Below are 18303 nucleotides of genomic sequence, written 5' to 3'. Positions count from 1 at the left end.
GAGCATCTGCAGGTGCACCCTTGACCCAGCCAGGACCAAGGTCAAAGGTCAGAACACCTGGTTTCTGGTCTCGGTTGTACCATCCATGAAGTCCTGGGGGGGCCCCGTCCTCACCTTTAAGACAGCAGGAGAAACAGCTGCTCCACCTCCCATGCTGAATTGTTCCAAGAAGGAAATCGAAGGAAGTTGGTTTGCTTTTCATCTAAAAGGCCTGCAGACAGGAGGGAAAAGAGCTTGATTTGAAAGAGGCGGGCACTGGAAGGACAGGGAACTGCAGGCTTTTCAAAACCAAGTGGGTTGGCCTGCCACCCTCCACGCTTGCCCGGGTCCCTGCTTAACCCACCTCCATGCACATACCCTCCACCCCCACCCTGGAGAGCCTCTGAGGAGCTCCCAAGACCCCTGAGCCCTGGAGAGCCAGTCAGGAAGCAGACAGCCAGCTGGGGAGGAGAAAAGGGCAACTAGCATGCAGGGGTTCCCAGGCCCCTGGAGGCAGAGCTGAGAGCTGTGAGGAGCGTGGGCTCGGGAGCCCAGGAGGACAGGGGGCTGGGCACTGCCAGGCCAGGGACTGCAGCACGTCACCCACCTCCCCAAACCTGCAACTTTATCTTCAGAACAGGGACAGATAATACAGGTTGGGCACTACTCTCGTCGAACACAGGTGGGACAGGAGTGTGCACAAGTCGGCCACAGAATGTAGCTGTGGCCGGTGGCTGAGGGCACGTGGCCTGGTGACGTGGCTCCTGCTCCCCCTTGTTCATGCATGGCCCCTGAAAGGTATTGGTGCACCCTTCGCTTGGGCTTTGGGCATACGAATTGGTGACTTTGAAGCAGAGTGATGATCATCCGTTATCGTCCCAGTGTGGACAGCAAGGTGTTGACACAGGCACTGTGGGTGGGAAGGGAGGATCTTGCAGACCACCAGTCACCTGGACAGGGCTCACCCCAGAACCCAGGCAGCACAGGCTCAGGGGCACTCTGCTGGGTATCCGCGCCCATTTCCAGTCGCCAAGAAGCACAGTGAAATTGTGCCAAGTGAGTGCACCCAGGACCAGGAAACAGGATTGCATGCTCTGCCCAAAGCCCCCGTGGTCCCTCCTGGTCACCAAAGCCCCAGGAGCAGCCTTCTCGCTTCCACCACTGCCAGCCGGTTTGCAGCATCTTCTAACCTTAAATAAATGGAATTGCGCAGCATGTGCCCTTTGGCCTCTGGTTTCCTTGGTTTGAGCTGTGAATATGAGAATCACCCTCCTCCCTGCCTGATTCTCCTGGGCAAATACACCACACATGATTGGCCCTCCTGATTACAGATGGACTCCGGAGCTGTTTCCAGTTTGGGCTCTTACAAACCATACTGCCAAGCACTTTTGTACAGTTTATTTTTTTGGTGAACAAATAAATGCATTTCTGTTGGTTTATATGAGTCCATTTTGAATAGAAAAATGACATATTGTTGTCATTTGATAGGAGGTTAAAAATATTGTAAATTCCCCTAAGACACAACGCCATTAAATTGGGGACCTTAAAGCCTTAATCTATAGAAGGCTGGGCCAGGCAGAGAGAGTTTTTAGTTTTCTGTTCTTACAATAGATGCTTGGAAAAATTCTAGGCCACAGAATTTTTTTTTTCAAACTAAATTTATTTTAACATTCATTCCCTCTATTATTTATTTTTATTTCCTATGTTCTACTCGCCTGTTGACAAGGTAGATAAAAGGAGCATCAAACACAAGGTTTTCACAATCACACAGTCACATTGTGAAAGCTATATCATTATACAATCATCATCAAGAAACATGGCTACTGGAACACAGCTCTACATTTTCAGGCAGTTCCCTCCAGCCTCTCCATTACATCTTAGATAACAAGGTGATATCTACTTAATGCGTAAGAATAACCTCCAGGATAACCTCTCGACTCCGTTTGGCATCTCTCAGCCATTGACACTTTGTCTCCTTTCACTCTTCCCCCTTTTGGTCAAGAAGGTTTTCTCAATCCCCTGATGCTGGGTCTCAGCTCATTCTAGGATTTCTGTCCCATGTTGCCAGGAAGGTCCACACCCCTGGGAATCATGTCCCATGTAGACAGGGGGAGGGTGGTGAGTTTGCTCATTGTGTTGGCTGGAGAGAGAGGCCACATCTGAGCAACAAAAGAGGTTCTCCTGGGGGTGACTATTAGGCCTAATTTTAAGTGGGGTTAAGTTTCATATGAACTAGGCCACAGGATTTTGCTGTCTAATTGGGTTTGAAATCCTTCAGACCAACAGCCAGCTTTTCAAAACAGCTAATATGAATCACATGCTTGCTAGAGAGCAGGTACTGCACTCAGTGCTTTACACACAGCCCCTTCTCTAATCCTACCAGTGTCCTTCTCATTTGGAAACAGATGAAGAGACAGGAGGTCAGAGAGGCTAAGTGGCTTGCACAAGATCACAGGGTAAGTCATCAGCAGGGCAAAGCAAAGTCCTAAACTTGGGCTTACCTAAGTCTAAAGGCTGAGCTCCTAACCAGTAGGCTGTGATGTCCTTGCTTCCTCTCATCATAGCTAGGAAATGGACAGCAAGCAAAAGAATACCCAGTTCTGAAAGGCCAGATACATATCATTTCACGTTATAGGAGGTCAGGTGGTAAGAAGATTCAAGGTTGTAACCTTAGTGGATCAATGATGACCTCAAGGAGCCATGATTTTCCATCATGGTTCTGCTCTGACATCCTTGTCAGGTTGGCCTCTGTCCTCACATTTATTCCTTCAGATTACAAGGTGGCTGCAGCAGCTCCAAGTACCATAGCCTTCAACAAAATCCTTCAAGAGTAAGGAAAATCTTCCCCAAGAGTGTGCCCTGCCCCCACTCAGCAGACTACTCCTCATTGGTCAGAATTATGTCACAGGCTCTTTCCTAAGCCAATCACTGGCAAAGGAAATTGAATTTCTATGATTGGCTCAACTAATCTCTCCCTTCGCCTGCTGAGCCTGGAGGTCCAGGCTCCCCTGAAACACAGGCTCACCCTGCTCAGAAGGGGATTTGGCTTCTGTGAGTAGCCAGCCAACAGCATCTGCCCACTCACAGGTTCACTAATATGAGTTCATCTCACTCAGACTCCAATTTCCTATTTCCCTTATGCTCATGGCTGTCATGCATTTGATGGCATCTGATGGCAAGAAGAAAATAATACAACTCATAATCCAAGATTCCCTCCCTCATTCCAACACAGGCCAACAGATCCCCCAGGCCAGCTGTTCTCCCCCCAGGGACAACAGAGTATTCCCAAACTTGGCTGTTGGTGAATGCATCTGTCTCATTGAATGCCACCAGTCACGTGGCTACCTAATCCATCTGCAAACTGGTACAATTCAAGCTCCAACTTGTGCCCTCGGAGAATATATCCCAAAACCAAAACCCCACTTCACTAATACACTTTACATCAGCGTGCTATGCGACCTGCATTGCTGCTCTCTTGGGCTGAAGGAATGAAGACGCCTGCCAGTACATAGGATCTAATACGTGAGGAGTTGGGAAAAGTCAATACAACTAAAAAAAAAATAACAATCAGATTCCCCTTGACCCTCACTGCCTGGTGAGTTTTGCTCTCACCTTAGGAACATCCATCACATAACAAGCACAGATCAGCTGAGGGTAAAAAAATGAGGTGTTTTTGGGGTGCATCTGTTTCAGAGGCCATGGAGGAACCATCCAAGGGGAGCAGTTACCTTTTCCTTCTACACTTTTCCTCTTCGGTTCTTGAGAATTATGTTTTCACTCAAGCCTTAAAGGCATTTGGTCCAGATCACAGGTGATAGACTCCTACAGACTTGGAACCCCAATTTATTCTCTTATTTGTTGATTGCTTTCTGCAGGGAGTCGAAAAAAGAAAAATAGAAAGAGAGATGGTTTTATTGACTGTTTCAGTTGAGCACTACATTGTCTGTGTTCTGTTAGCTGATGGACCACAAATACAGGAAATGAACAACAGAGTTTCCCCATCACGAAAATAAGGTTTGGTGCCCACTAGCTTATAATCATGGAGAATGAATAAGCACAAAAAGCATGGGGGAAAAGGCTTGTAGAAAGGTTATTCATATTCATCAGTCAAGACTTTAAAAGAGGCAATAGAAGTAGTTGGTGTCTGATAGAGAAAAGGACTGGAGTTATTTATTTTTACTTTAATGCCTTTTTTTTTTCACATGGGCAGGCTCTGGAAATTGAATTGGGGTCTCCGGCATGGCAGGTGAGAACTCTGCCACTGAGCCACTGCTGCCCGCCCTTTTATTCCCCCAATACCTTTTTATTAGTTAGCCAAATAAAATGTCAAAATCAAGACTGTCATTTAAAAATAGATTATGTGGGGTGGTGTGATGGTGGCTCAATGGCAGAATTTCCACCTGCCATGCTGGAGTCCCAGGTTCAATTCCCGGTGCCAGCCCATGTTAAAAAAAAAAAAAAAAAAAAAGATTATGTGTTCCACAATGCAAAAAATAAATAAAAATTCTGGATAATTTGTTCTCAGAATCAGAGTTGGTCATTTCTTAGAACATTTACATCTATTCAGAAAAAGAAGTAAACCAAAAACAGAAAAAAAATTTATGCCTACCATACCCCTTACCCCTCCCTTTCATTGATCATTAGCAGTTCAAACTAAATTTATTTTAACATTTTTGTTCCCACTATTATTTATTTTTATTCCATATGTTTTTTATCGTCTGTTGACAAGGTAAATAAAAGGAGCATCAGACACAAGGTTTCACAATCACACAGTCACATTGTGAAAGCTATATCATTGTACAGTCATCAAGAAACATGGTTACTGAAACACAGCTCCACATTTTCAGGCAGCCTCCAGCCTCTCCATTACATCTTGACTAACAAGTTGATAAGAGATGCCTTTTTTGACTGAATGCTACCATTTTTCCTTCCCCTGAGTTAGACAAAAGAGGGTCCTTTTTTTTTTAATTAAAAAAAATTTTTTTAAAACATAACAACATACAAACATGAACATTCTTACCATATGATCATTCCATTCTTGGTATATAATAACTCGCACTATCATCACATAGCTGTATATTCATCACCACCCTTACCTCTCAGGACACTTGCATCAATCCAGAAAAAGAAATAAAAGAAATAAAGAAAAAAATATGTACATACCATACCCCCTACCCTTTCCCCTCACTGATCAACAGCATTTCAATCTACTGAATTTATTTCAACATTTGTTCTCCCTATTATTTATTTATTTTTAATCCATTTTTTACTCATCTGTCAATAAGGTAGATAAAAGGAACATCAGACACAAGGTTTTCACAATCACACAGTCACATTGTGAAAGCGTATCATTATACAATCATCTTCAAGAAACAAGGCTACTGGAACAAAGCTCTGTGGTTTCAGGCAGTTCCCTCCAGCCTCTCAATATACCTTAAATAAAAAGGTTATATCTAAATAATGCATAAGAATAACCTCCAGGATTAACATCTCTACTTTGTTTGGAATCTTTCAGGCGTTGACACTTTATTTTGTTTCATTTCACTCTTCTCCCTTTTGGTCAAGAATGTTTTCTCAATCCCTTGATATTGAGTCTCAGCTCATTCTAGGATTTCTGTCCCACATTGTCAGGAAGGTCCACACCCCTGGGAGTCATGTCCCACGTAGAGAAGGGGAGGGCAATGCGTTTGCTTGCTGTGTTGGCTGAAAGAGAGAGGCCACATCTGAGCAACAAAAGAGGTTCTCTGGGGGTGACTCTTAGGCCTAATTTTAGCTTAGCTTGTCCTTTGTGGATTTAAGTTTCATATGAACAAACCCCAAGATTGAGGGCTCAGCCTATTACTTTGGTTGTCCCCATTGCTTGTGAGAATATCAAGAATTCTCCACTTGGGGAAGTTGAATTTCTTTCTGGCCATTCCCCCAAGGGGACTTTGCAAATACTTTTTTATTCACTGTTCAAATCACTCTGGGATTTATTGGGGCATCACTCTGGACAAACCTACAAAATCTCATGCCCTACTCAAGGTTCCATGTACTTGTGGTTTTCAATTAAGCTGCCCACATAAGTTATATTAGGAAATGCACTGGTCAAAATACAAATTTTGTACCAAATAAACACTTTTTGCTTTAGAGAGGGTCCTCTTTTGACTTAACCATGTTCTCTCTGCATTCTATATTTCCAGTGTGAGCCTAAGAGTGTTTCTGCTAGAGACCACCGGGGAACCCCAGGCTTAACATTGAGGCAGTCCAGTTACTTTGGTAAGAAGTATTGAAAACTTTCTTGGACACAGAATTTTTAGCTTTGCCCACAAGCCTCTACATTAAGTCATCAGTCAGTTGATTACATCTGTGGATGGTTTCATTTGCAATTAACTAAGGCATGCCTCCTATGAATAAGATAAACCACTCAGTTGGAGACTTTTAAGGAAGAAGGGAAACTGTTTCACTGCTTCCTCACTCAGCGAGCCTTTTCTGCGGACTTCATCCAGACCCTTATCAGAGCTGCCAGATGCACAGCCTACCCTGGGCATTTTGGACTCTTCCATTTCCATTGTTTTCTGAGACAATGTCATGAATCTCATAAGTACACATATCCCTGTAGGTAATGTTTCTCTAGGGAACCCTGACCAGTAACAGTAGGAACAACGCCTAAATCAGAAACTATGACAGAAAAATCTTTATCAGGAATAGTAAACCCTAGGAGATAATTTTTGATGGAGTAGTAAAAATGTGAGAACTTCTTCGCTAGTGGAGCAATAGGTATAATACATGTGAAGTGTCAGATTTTATAAAACATTCTTCTTACATAGGATGAATAAAAGTCTTTGGTAGTTTTGAACTTATTCATCATTGTCAAATTTCTCAAACTGAAAAAACGTCAATGCTAAAACTGAAGTGAACAAGTGTTCCTCTGGAGTTCACATCATGAAAATCAGACTGGGAGAAAAAATTTAACAAGAATACTTTACTACACAATTCAACCATGGATTTAGAATTTTGTCTAATAGCCTATTAATGAGAAATTAAAAGCATAGGATTGTGAACTCATCTGGGACTTCTGAATACAGAATTTTGTAATGAGTTGTTGGCACGGAGATATATAGCCTTTTCAACAAATTAGCATTTGTAGATACTTATGAAGTAAAATCTGCAGCTGAAAAAACAAGTGATTTAATTTGTAGAAGCCAGCTGTTAGAACCCTGTGCCAGACCAACTAACACAGATTCCCTGTGCAGCAGAATCTACAAACATGGGGCCTAGGAAACCATGTTTTGAGTTAGCCATCTCTGGTTGCTCTGAGCCACTCCAGCACTGAGAATCTCAGTCCTCAGCCACTGCAGTTTGATCCAGATTCATCTGCACTCATGTCTTGTGCAACCAAATGCCTTTTCAAGTGGAAATGAATCAACTACCCATGCTTTTAAAGGCAGGGTCTGATTTTTGCATTTATGCCTGGAAGATAGGAAGGACTTTGATATGCCCTGAGTTCAATAAATGCCAAAAATAATACAATACTAGAGCCTAATACTCAAATTACTTCTTGGACCATGTGTGGTAGATCAAAGAAGGCTGCAAATTATTTCGCTGCTCCTCTCATTAGAGGTAGTGTTCAATCCCTCTTCATTTGCATATAAGATGACTGTTCTAGTTTGCTAGCTGCCGGAATGCAACACACCAGAGACAGATTGGCTTTTAATAAAAGGGGATTTATTTCATTAGTTCTTCAGAGGAAAGGTACCTAATTTTCATCTGAGGTTCTTTCTTAATGTGGGAAGGCACAGGGTGATCTCTGCTGGCCTTCTCTCCAGGCCTCTGGGTTCCAACAACTTTCCCCAGGGTGACTTCTTTCTGCATCACCAAAGGCCTGGGCTGAGATTTGAGTGCTGAGATGAGGTATGCTGAGCTGTTTGGGCTGTGCTACATTGCACTCTCTCATTTAAGCACCAGTCAATTAAGTCAAACGTCATTCATTGCAGCAGGCATGCCTCCTAGCCGACTGTAGATGTAATCAGCAACAGATGAGGTTCACGTGCCATTGGCTCATGTCCACAGCAACAGAATTAGGTGTCTTCACCTGGCCAAGTTGACAACTGAATCTAACTACCACACTGACCTTGGTGACTGTTGACTCAATAGAATATGATGGAAGTGATGCTCTTGGAATTTCCAAGTCTATATCATAAGAAGCCTTGCAGCCTTTTCCTATGCCTCTTGGAATACTGGCTTTGGGAGAAGCCAGCCACACTTGGCCTAGTTTCTACCATGACACATTCCTAATTTGATTTATCATATCTCCCCCAGCCATCACATGATCCCTCTGTCAGCATAGCTCCCTTTTCACCACATTCCCACATCTGCTGCTGATACCAGTGTCCTGTACCCCAACAAGTGCATGCAGACATTATTTTAATCTTGTTCTATAACAGAGACCTTCAATATGTGTTGCCAGCATCACCTCTATCAAGGGTGACTAAAAGGGAGAAAAACCAAATTGGGCAGAAATCAAGAGTAAACTGGGCTGCTCATTATCATGGCAGATCAGTTCATTGACTGGGCCCATTCCTCAATTATATCCCTTCCACACTAATTAACCACACACACGTACAACAAAATTAAAGAGAGCATGGTAGAGTCCTGAAGCTCTCCTCATCCTGGGATTAAGCAGTGGGTTCAAGTCAGTGAACTGGTCCTTTAGAAGCTCTGTGTTAAACAGGCAACCCAGCCACTATAGCACACTTTCCCTTTTTCCCTCTAGGGAGCACCTCTCCTTAGTCACCAGATCTCTGTGATGAAACCTGTGCCTAAGAGAAGAAAGCCTCAAGATCCCTCATTCCACCTCCGAGTGCCTGAGGGCTACATCCAGACTGACAGAGGTCAGCACAGAGGTGGCCACATGCACTGTTCCTGGACCTCATGTGCTCATTCCATTTTCCTAAGCAGTTGTGGATTTTTGGAGACCAGTCCATCCTGTAGATCCTGATGGTGCTGAGCTAAGAGAAGCAAAGGAGAGAATGATAAGGAGGAAGAGTCATACATATCTACTCAAGTCACCAGGATTTGCTGAGCATTCACCATGTACCAAGATACATTTGTGTACAAACTTTTTGACTCCCTCCAGTGATCAGTGAGGTGGGTGTGTCAGCCAGTGCACTCTCCAGGGTGCAGGGCCCACCGAGTGAGCTGAAACAAACTTGAACTGGACAGCTGTTCTGTTGTAGACTGTTTTCTGTTGTGAGATAGGTTCTGCCATTTCTCCCACATTACACACAAGGAAACTGATTTGCAGAGAAGCTGAATGATGTCTAAATGCCTCTAGAGAGGAGGCATTTTAAAATGGACTACCTGGTCCTCAGGAAATGCAAATCAGATCCACAATGGAATACCATTTCATGTCCACTACGATGGCCAGGTCAAAAAAGGGTCCCAACAAGGGTTGGCCAGGAGGACCAACTGTAGCTTCTTTCATGGCTGGGGGCCATGAAGAGGGGGCAGCTGGAAATAGCTCCTTCAAAGGTGAAACATTGAGCTACCATATGACCCAGCCTTGGGTCAGGTAATGACCTGAGAAAAAGGAGACCATAATTGTACAGATATGCACAGATATTTTATGGCACATTATTCATGGTAGCCTGACGGTGGAAGCAGCTCACTTATGTATCAAGGGACAAGTGATAAACAAAACATGGTATATAGATATGCAGTGGAATCTTTTCAGCCATGAAAAGGAATGAAAAAAAAAACTGATGCATACTACAGTGCAGTTGAACTCCCTGCTGAGTCACAGGGAGTCACAAAAGTCCATTCATACAAAAGCTCAGAATAGGGAAATCTGCAGGGACAGAGAATAGATCAGCAGTTGCTTGGAGAGGAGGCAGCATGGAGGAGAGGGGGATGTCAGCTAAGAGGCTCATGGTGTCTTTTTGAGGTGATGAAAATGTTCTAAATTTTAAAATTGATTATGGTGACAGGTGTGCATTATCTGTGTAGGTACTAAGAACCTTAAACTGTCTTCCATAAATGGGTGATTGTGTGATTTGTGAACTGTACCTCAATTTTAAAAAATGAGCTATCTGTACATCATATAGATTCTATTTCTGAATTTGAAGAGGCCAGAAACTGTGCCATTAGGTTCAGTCAATACCCCTTTATGAAGGCCCTACTGTGCACCAGGCACATGCGAGAGCTGTTTACGGAGCTGAGTGGGGCATGGTCCCTCCACTCCCCCTGGCACCAGGACACCTGCATTTCCCAGGTGACTCTGCCTGGTGGCCTCGGCTCTGTGATCACGCTCCCCCATATAGTGGGTCTCATCAGGGTGTGCTTTGTCCTCCTCCCCCCCTCTCCTGGGTCTGTCAACCTGGCAGGTCCCATCTCAGGCTGGGGGCCCTGGGAGGTGGAGCCCAACCCAGAGGGGGGCACCCAGATGTTCCCCAGGAAGTGTGGCCATGCCAGGCTCCACCCAGCAGCCTCACATCCAGTTGCAGCCTCGCATCCAAGTGTGGTCTCAAGCCCAGTTGCGGCCTCATGTCCAGGTGTGGCCTTGCATCCAGGTGCAACCTTGCATCCAGGTATGGACTGGCCCCTGGCTCTCTGTGCCCACCTTCCTACTGGACCCCAGCTGAGGTGGTGGTGGGCAATCTCAGAGGCTAGGCCAGGAAAGGTGGCTTCTGTCCTCTCGCTCTCTTGGGCTGTCATGTCCCATCCCTGGAGCCCCATTAAGAAGTCTGGGGGGACTCGTGGGGAGCCCCCTAGCAACAGCGAGAGAGGCCTGAGGAGCACCCCCACCCCAGCATCAGGCGTGTGAGTGATGCAAATGTTCTATAACTATACGGTGGGGATAACTGCACCCCTCTGTGAAAATACTAACAACCTCCAAATTGTACACAGTGCAACAGGGAAGTTTATGTTATGTGACTTGTACCTGGAGAATAAAAACAATAAAAGATTGAAGGCGCTGGAGGCGGAATTCCTGGGCTGAAAAACTGCCTCTGCCGCATGTGATCCCGAGCACAATGCTCAACATGTCTGGGCCTCAGTTTATCCATCTGCACAGTGAGGGCAATAATTGGGCCAACCACAGGGGAAATGTCCATGTGTGTCAAGGGCTCATAGGATAGGTAGAGAGTGCATGCTCATAGGTTAGGTAGAGAGTGCATGCCTTGTGGCACGGGCTATTGAAGTTTTGCCCCTTGCCTCCACATCTTCCTCATCCAGGCTTGCACCATCTGCACGTGGATAATTTTATATCCCTCTTGTGCTTCACCTTCCAGTTTTGGCCTGGAGTGGTCCATTCTTCCCAGGACATCATCTTGCTTTTCTCAGAGTCTTCACTCGGGACATTGACATGGTTGAGGGTACAGGCTCTGGGGTCTAAGTTCGATACCCAGCTCTGGGTGCATCACCTACTCTCTTGAACCTTGGTTTCCTCAATTGCAAAGGGAGAATAATAAAAACCAGCCCCATGTAGGGCTCTCTGCATATTAAATGAGTTACTATGTTTAAAGCAAGTACTTAAGGACAGAGAGCAGGACAGAGTAAGCATTAAAAAGTTAGCTATTATTTTCATTAACTATATCCTCCTTCCTGTGCTGTGGCCTCTCTGCATTCAAACTCCAGCAAGCCTCCAAGAAGGACCTACAGGGGCCAGGGATGAACCCTTCCCACTTCAGCCTCACAATAACCCTTAAAGTGAAGTGCTGTGTGTCTATCAGATGGATGAACAACCTGAGGCCCAGCGAGGTTGAATATCTGTCCCCAGGTCACACAGCCAGCAAGGGCCCCTCCAGGTCTATCTCCAACTCTGTGTCATTCCCATACTCCATGTCTTCTATGTACTGACTGCATTTCATGTTAGCACACTGTGATGAGGAGGAATGCAGGGAACATTATTTATTTATAACACTAATAAGGAAAATACTCACATTTCCTCTAAGTGGTTCATCACAGATATTTTTGCATATGGTGAGGCTGAGATAGGAAGGAAGTCTTTTTCATTAATAATAATCTTAAATAAATAATCATGGAGGCAGTTAAGCAAATATGGCACAAAAAAAAAGGAAAGAAAATTGTAACTGGCCTTTTCCCCCTGAAGCCTTGGCCCCTAGGGCAGAGGGGCTGAGTGGGGGCCTGCCCACCTGCTTGACTAGGTCCTGGGAAGGGGGTTCTCCCAGTCCATAAGACAAGGGGCCAAAGACCCTCAGCAGGCCTTGGCTGCATCTAAATCTCAGGGCCAAAAGGAAAGGGGGCAGGAGGCACAGGCCAGGGTCTGCTCTCCCCGCTCCAGGAGGCTAAAAGGAGCTGGCCCTTCATTTCTGAAACTCAAAGCATGCTGAACAATGAAGGAGGCCAATACAAGGCTGAGCATGCTGCATCTTGCTCTCCACACTCTAAAACTGAATGATTGAAATAGGTTTGGCTGACCGCACCATCGGGCCCTATCCCAGGAAATCATGTACTAGTGTTGGATCCAATGGTGCTGTTGGCTACATACAATGTAAAATATTCTTATATACCTTCCAAGCCATATGTAATGTCCTAGAGGTTGTGAAAAGTGTTGATCTCTGGGAGGGAGGTGCACGGTGCTTTGGCTGCAGCTTTCTCTCCATTCTGTGGGGCATGCAGCATTGGGTCTTGCCTCATTTGGAGATTGTGTCTACAGCTGAAACTTTTTCTGTATGTGAAACAGGAAGAGTCTGAAGAGGACAGTAGGGGCAAACCCCACCAGCTGGGCCTGGTTTCCATGATGACCCAAATGTTCCAGAAGAGCTGGGACCTTTCACATCAGGAGAAAGTTGGTTCTTTGAGAAAATCAATAAAATTGATGGGCCACTAGCAATACTGACAAAGAAACAAAGAGAGAGGATGCAAATAAATAAAATCAGAAATGAAAAGGGGTGCATAACCACAGACCCTGAAGAAATAAAAGAAATACTAAAAGGATACTATGAACAACTATATGCCAACAAACTAGACAACTTAGATGAAATGGACAAATTCCTCGAAACACACAAACAAGTTATACTGACTCAGGAAGAATTAGAAGATCTCAACAAGCCAATCACAAGTAAAGAGATTCAATCAGTCATCAAAAATCTTCCTACAAAGAAAAGCCCAGGCCCAGATGGCATCACAGGAGAATTTTATCAAACTTGCCAAAAAGAACTAAACTTTTCCAAAAAATTGAGGAAAAAGGAACTCTACCTAACTCATTTTATGAAACTAATATCATTTTAGTACTAAAACCAGGTAAAGATGCTATAAGAAAGGAAAGCTACAGGCCAATCTCCCTAATAAACATAGATGCAAAAACCCTCAATAAAATATTAGCAAACTGAATCCAACAACACATTAATAGAATTATATACCATGACCAAGAGGCGTTTATACCAGGAATGCAGAGATGGTTCAATACAAGAAAATCAATTAATGTAATACAGCACATTAACAAATCTAAAGAGAAAAATCACATGATCATCACGATTGATACTGAAAAAGTATTCAACAAAATTCAACATCCTTTTCTGATAAAAACACTCCAAAAGATAGAAATCAAAGGTAATTACCTCAATATGCTAAAGGGAATATATGAAAAACTGATAACCAGCATCATACACAATGGAGAGAGACTGAAATCTTTCCTCCTAAGATCAGGAACAAAACAAGGATGCCCACTGTCACGACTATTATTCAACATTGTGCTAGAAGTTCTAACTAGAGTAATCAGGCAGGACAAAGAAGTAAAAGGCATCCAAATTGAAAAGGAAGAAGTAAAACTTTCATTACTTGTAGATGACACACTACTATACTTGGAAGATCCTGAAAAACCTACAGCATAGTTACTTGAGTTAATAAACAAATTCAACAAGGTGGCAGGATATAAAATTAATGTGCAAAAAATCAGTAACCTTTCAATACACAAGCAACGACCTAGCTGAGGAGTCATTTAAGGAAAAAATTCCATTCTAGGTTGCAACTAAAAGAATCAAATACTTAGGAATGAACTTAACTAGGGATGTAAAGGACTTGTACACAGAAAACTACATAACTTGCTAAAAGAAATCAAAGGAGATCTAAATAGGTGGAAAGACATTCCCTGCTCATGGATAGGAAGGCTAAATATAGTTAAGATGTCAATTCTCCCCAAATTGATTTACATATTCAACACAGTACCAATCAAAATTCCAACAACCTACTTTGAAGATTTGGAAAATCTAATCACCAAATTCATCTGGAAGGAAAAGAGACCCTGAATAGCTAAAAGCATCCTAAAAAAGAAGAATGGAGTGGGAAGATTAATACTCCCTGACTTTAAAACCTATCATAAAGCCACAGTGGTCAAAACAGCATGGTACTGGCACAAAGATAGAAGCATTGACCAATGAAATCAAATTAAGAGTGCAGAAACAGACCACTAAATCTATGGTCAACTGATTTTTGACAAGGCCTCCGAATCCTCTGAACTGGGACAAAATAGTCTTTTCAATAATTGGGCATGGAGGAACCGGATATCAACAGCAAGAGAATGAAAGAGGACCCCTATCTTATACCCTACACAAAAATTGACTCAAAGTGGATCAAACACCTAAATATGAGAACTAGCACCACAAAGCTTCTAGAAGAAAATGTAGGGAAACATCTTCAAGACCTAATAATAGGAGGTAGCTTCCTAAACTTTATACCCAAAGTCCAAGCAACAAAAGAAAAAATAGATAAATGGGAACTCCTCAAAATCAAATGCTTCTGCACTTCAAAAGACTTTCTCAAAAAGGTGAAGAGGCAGCCAACTCATTGGGAGTAAATATTTGGAAATCACATATCAGAAAAAGGTTTAATTTTCTGTATATACAGAGAAATGATACAATTCAACAACAAAAGAACAAACAACCCAATTATGAAATGGGCTAAAGATATAAATAGGCATTTTTTGAAGAGCAAATACAGATGGCTCAAGCACATGAAGAGAAGCTCATTTTCATTGGCTATAAGGGAAATGTAGATTAAAACTACAATGAGATACCACCTCACACCTATAAGAATGGCTGCTATCAAACAAACAGGAAACTATAAATGTTGGAGAGGATGTGGAGAAACTCAGACACTTCTGCATTGCTGGTGGAAATATATAATGATGCAGCCACTATGTAAGACCATTTGGTGGCTCCTTAGGAAACTAAATATTGAGTTGTCCTATGACCAAGCAATAGCACTACTCAGTATATACCCAGAAGAGCTGAAAGTAATGATACAAACAGACATTTGCACACCAATGCGCATAGCAGCATTAGTCACAATTGCCAAAAAAATGGAAACAAACTAAATGTCCATCAACAGATGAGTGGATCAACAAAATGTGGTATATATATATACAATGGAATATTATGCAGCAGTGAGACAAAATAACATCCTGAAGCAGATGACAAGATGGATGGACCTTGAGGACATAATGTTGAGTGAAGTTAGGCAGACACAAAAGGATAGATATTGTATGAGCCCTCTTTTACGACCAGCATAAAGGTATAATCAGAGGCTTAAAATACAGAATATAGGGGATATAGAGTTACATAGAAGCTAGAGATGGGTGAACCATTAGATAATGAGGTTGAACTCCAATGTAAGGGAATAGATAGGAGTGAAGGAGGTTCTCTAGTGAGTCTCTAAGTAATATCACCGTATTGAAGATGAACAAGATTGAAAGGAGTCATATAGACCTACATTTCCCACTGATTAACACTAGAAATATGAATTAGTTCTTGCAAGATTACTTCAAAGATATGATTTTTGTATGAAGAGTGTTTATGTACAGGGTACGGGGAAAACTGCTATTGCATACTATGAGCTATGTTCAAAAGGAAACCATCAGCACTACCACAGCAACAGCAGAGATAAATAATGGGGGGAGGGACAAGAGTTAAGAGGAGGTTTAGATCTCCTGTTTGGTGAGGATATGTTTATTGGTTTTCTTTCTCTTGGGAGCAAATTATCTAAAATCGAAAATGTTGATGGACTGTGGACTTTAGGCCCTCTACATGATGCCTGATGAATGCGGGTGGCTGAAGGATGCACTGATGGAGAAGTAGATTGGTGAATGATGAGAAATACTTATGAATGAAGGTTGTGCTGCTACAAAAAGGAACAAAGTCATGAGGCATGCAACAGTGTGAATGAACATGTGGGACATTTGGTGAGACAAAATAAGCCAGAAACAAAAGAACAAGAATGGTATGGTCACTTTTAGAAAATGCTTATAAGAAAACAGGGGCCTAGATTGTGAGCTTTTAGAGCAGATATATTAAGTCCGGAGTGGTGATTATTATTTCTGGATTTTGAGAGGCTGTTTTATATACATATATAAATATATGTATATATATATATGTGTGTGTGTGTATATATATATATATATAAATATATGTATATATATATAACCTGATATTTAGAAATAAGAATGAAGCCTAACAGGTTGGCGTTAAAGTAATTCTGATTATAGGGGTAAGGAAGACAGGGTCTGTATTTTAGAACCACACATACTCTTTGAGACCAATGGAAGAAAGGTTTATTTGGTCTGGAACTGAAATTTTCTGTCGTGTATAATCTAATTCCACCTATCTGTATAGATCATTTGAACAAATGAAACACAGGAAGCACAGAATAAGAAAGAGGTCCTTTAATCCTGTATAGATTATTGTAATACCTGGATACATCCTACAGTATATTAAGCAGATAATAAAAAGTATTGGCAAAGTCCCCTGAGGGAGGGGAGAAAGACTATGAACTATTAAATCTTACCATCAGAGAATCCTCTGACATTGTGTCAAACGTTAGGGTTACCCAAATCTCAATAGGCCATCCCCTTGATCATGAGGCTTACCCTTATGAAGCTTATATAGGTAGAGGAGAAGCTTAGACTACCTATAGGCATGCCTAAGAATTACTTCTGGAGGACCTCTGCTGTTGCTCAGATGTGGCCTTAGTGTCTCTAAGCCCAACACTGCAAGTGAAATCATTGCCCTTCCCCCTACATGGGACATGACATCCAGGGGTGAAAGTTTCCCTGGCAACATGGGAGATGATCCCTAGGGATGAATCCAGACCTGGCACTCTGGGATCAACAATTACATCCTGACCAAAAGGGGGAAAAGAAGTGTAATTAATAAAGTATCGGTGGCAGAGAGAGTTCACATAGAGTGGAGAGGCTACTCTAGAGTTTGCTCTTGTGCAAGCTTCAGTTGGACCTTGCTACCTACCATAACCCGCCAGCCCCCAACCAGGACCATTCCAGCCAATCCTAAAGAACACCTAGGGCAATATATAAGGTTCCACAAGGGTTCCATGCCCTAGAGTAACTTTCCAGAATCCTACAACCTCCAGATGGGTCCCTGGTCCAGATAAATCCTGAAACCTAGCCCAGCCTCTCCAGAACATCAGATAGTTCCATCTCCCCATATTAGTGACAGTCCCTTCCAGTATGAAAAATTCAGAAGCACCATAGCCCAAACAACCCTAAAGAGAGGTATGGAAAAACCAAAGGTGATGGTGGAGTTATACATAGAAGATAGGATTTAAGACATGAATAAGAATGCTGAATCATTAAATCGATATCTTTTATCTCCAGTATCTTAGAGCAGCTAGAAGTAAAAACCTAAAATTGTGAAATTGTAACCCATGTCAAGCTCTGAAATATGTTCTACAACTAATTGTGGTTCTCTGCCTTGAAATTTATAGCTTTTTTTGTATATATTATTTTTTGCAAAAGAAGAAGGAAAAAGATTGATTGTGATGATAAAAAAATACTTAAACCCTCTAATCTCCTATATTCTGGAGCAGCTAGAAGGAAAAATATGAGATGATGGCATAGCAGCCTATGACAAACTCTGGGATCTGTCCTGTAACTACTTGTTGAAGAGTGCTTTGAAAACTATTGCTTTTTTATTTCTTTGCTTTGCATATATGTTATATATACAATAAAAAAGTTCAAAAATTAAAAAAATAATTTAAGTTGGCAAGAGTTAATGATGCCAGTGTTTTATATAACAGGTACTTTTTAAGTGTCACTATAATACTGACTTTTGTTCTACAAAAACATTTTTGGCATTGTCATTCAGTACTGTTTTTATTATTGTCATTAAAATAAAAGAAGTTGCAGAGTTATTTTTCTCTCTTTACTTATTGAGAAGTACTAAATGCATTAATATTACTTTATTCAACAAAATCCATATGTAAATATAAACACCAAATTTCATAAGTTAGAAACTCACTGAATTGACACCTTAAATACACTTGTAACAAGTGAAAAGAATAAATAGAAATTAATTTGGATGTGCTAGAATT

Source organism: Tamandua tetradactyla, chromosome 5, assembly GCF_023851605.1.
Source record: "Tamandua tetradactyla isolate mTamTet1 chromosome 5, mTamTet1.pri, whole genome shotgun sequence".
Classification (NCBI taxonomy): Eukaryota; Metazoa; Chordata; class Mammalia; order Pilosa; family Myrmecophagidae; genus Tamandua; species Tamandua tetradactyla.
Note: the sequence above shows the minus strand (reverse complement) of the source record.